Source organism: Lichenostomus cassidix, chromosome 19 (genome assembly GCF_008360975.1).
Source record: "Lichenostomus cassidix isolate B80296 chromosome 19, HeHo_3.0, whole genome shotgun sequence".
Classification (NCBI taxonomy): domain Eukaryota; kingdom Metazoa; phylum Chordata; class Aves; order Passeriformes; family Meliphagidae; genus Lichenostomus; species Lichenostomus cassidix.
The window spans coordinates 459,215-461,802 of NC_139499.1; the positions used below are offsets into that span (position 1 = coordinate 459,215).

General features: G+C 45.5%; 1 pseudogene; it reads left to right on the top strand.

Annotated features, from left to right (window-relative positions):
* Positions 1–815: 815 nt before the first annotated feature.
* On the top strand, positions 816–2,171 carry LOC146428916 (uncharacterized; annotated as a pseudogene).
* The last annotated feature ends 417 nt before the right edge of the window (positions 2,172–2,588 follow it).

A 2,588-nucleotide genomic window follows, 5' to 3' on the forward strand; every position in this document is an offset into this window, starting at 1 on the left:
AACGCAGTTTTCCAGCAAAACTCATGCTAACTGAGCAAGCCTGAGCAAGGCTTCAGCATGGTCAGGCCTCAGTAAAATTCCAACAAGCTACAGTGGTTTGTTTGCCTGAGAATGTTCTGTGGGAAGAATGTCATGAGAAAGATTAGGAGTCAGGAGTGTTATGAGAAAAGAATAAGGGAGTTAGCAGGAGGATCCCTGAATGTGTGAGAACAGCTGCAGGTGTGTGTGTGTATCTATGAATAGAAACTTCTGTAACAGTATATAAGTCTCTCGTTTGGTGAAATAAAATGGAGCTTACTTTATATCTCATATTGAGACTGCCTGTGAGTTCCCTCTCGTCGTTTCTCTTTAATAGACCAGCTGGTGGAGGAGATCACCATGTTCGCAACACAAGCAGGACATCCATGCATTTGTCCTCGAAGGATCACAGCAGACGTCTTTGCGGGATTGAACTTTGGTGCTTGGGTACTGCCTTCCGCAGTTCACCATCTCCAAGGAGAAAACTGCGAACACTGTCGATGCCCGTTAATTCTACAATTACAGTGTGGCAGTTGCAGAACTTCGTTTAATCAAAGCAGTTGGAGCATTGCGATGACAGGAGCTTTATGTAATTGCTGTTTTTCCACAGACGCTCCAAGTGCCTTTCGAGTTCACGCTGCGGTAATATATAACAAACCCCCTGAAAGAATTAGTGTGAGCACATTCAGAGATTTCCATACATATCAATTAGCTCAGCAAGTGTGGGCCTTAAAAACAGCATTTCAGGAAGTACAGAAAGGCCGAGCTACGCTGCTAATTACCACTCAGTGCGCGCGATGTCACCCTTAAGGTGCTTGTGTAGCGTAGCACTGAGCACAGCTTGCCTAACCTCTGTTGTTGCGACATGGTTCCCAGCACAGCCCAAAACAAATCTATGGGTCACTCTAGCCAACCTGATGAGACAAGAAGCGATTTGTCTCTCTCTCTCGTCACTGGGCAACTGCTTTTCTACCTGCTTTGTTGGTGTCCCTCTAGACAATTGGCCATGTCCTTCCAGTGTTCCTACCTGCAATCAGAAAAATCTTAATAGCACAGTAGACAATTGGGACACCTGGGTGCCTTACCTTCCCATAGCCCCAAAGGAGCCTCAAGAACTAGAGCTATTAGGAGCTGTACGAATGGATGCTTGCGTGACCTTTAATTGGACAAGCAAGCAAGCCAGAGTAATCGGTATAGCAACAAGCATAAACTTTAGCCTGTCAGAATACAGAAATGTCAGCATGTGGTGCCAATATGCCTCTCCCAACTTATCAGTGTCCACGAATAACTCCATATCATTACCAGCAGGAATGTTTTTAATTTGTGGAGACTGCGCATAGCCTGGCATTCCCTCCCGATTACAAGGTGGACCTTGTTCCCTAGGGAGATTAACATTATTAACCCCCAACACCTCGATGATACTGAACATGTCCCGACGACATCATCAAACAAAATGAATGGCTTACGCTTTCTCCTCCAACTGTAAATCAGACGTCAAATTTTGGTCCCCTGATGCCATTATAACTGCCTCCTTTTTGGTACCAGGAGTAGCTTCTGCTGGCGCCGTAGCACAGCTGAACAAATTGGGGTGCTGGCTAGCTAAGCAAACTAACACTACTTCTCAAGCCATTTCACAGCTACTGCTTGATGTTGATTCAGTTAGACATGCTACGCTACAACATAGAGCTGCAATAGATTTTCTCTTATTAGCCCAGGGGCATGGCTGTGAGGAGTTTGAAGGAATGTGCTGTATGAACCTTTCTGATCACTCAAAGTCCATTCACCGGCAACTTGCCGAACTGCTGCACCTGTCAGGGCAACTACAAGTAGCTGACGGCTTAGGGCTTGTTGGGTGGCTGAAAAGTTTGGGAATTACTGGATGGTTCAAAGACCTAATCCAAGCAGCTGTCCTCATTTGAATTGTAGTTTTGCTATGTTGAACAATTTTGCCATGCATAGTGCAGTGCTTGCAGGGCATGCTAGTAAGGACGGTCAATCAAGCCTGGCTTGTGCAAAAAGAAAAAGGGGGAATTGTAGAAGAGTGGCTTGCAGAGCAGGGCCACATAAATGGGATGTACGTGCACAACCCAGCCTTTGTGACCGACCCTGAAATGTCCTTGACTGAAGATAAAGAACAAGAGCCAAGACTGTAAACAACATAGAGGGAGTAAAACAAGATATGGAAAGTACACGGGCAGGAATTTAGCTGAAGCAAACAGATTGTGGTTAGAAACTTACAGCTTGTAGCAAGCTAGAGTAGGCGCGTGAGCACAAGCAAGTAACCAATCATATGTACCAGTGTGTCACGTGAACAATGCCTTTGTCTATATTAATGCTTGTTTCATAAGAATAAACGAAGTAGCACCAATACCTCCATGAGTGCGTGTGCTACATTCCGGTGACTCTCCACAGCCTTGTTCTAATAGCAGCACTGGAGGCTTCAGAGAGACTAAGAACCACAGGTTTGGTGTCTTTTTTGGCATTACAACACAGCTCTTCCAAGACAGATTTTCCTGCAGAGGGTCAAGGTGGGTTTTCTTCCAGCCCAGCAGGATCTGCTGAATGCTCAC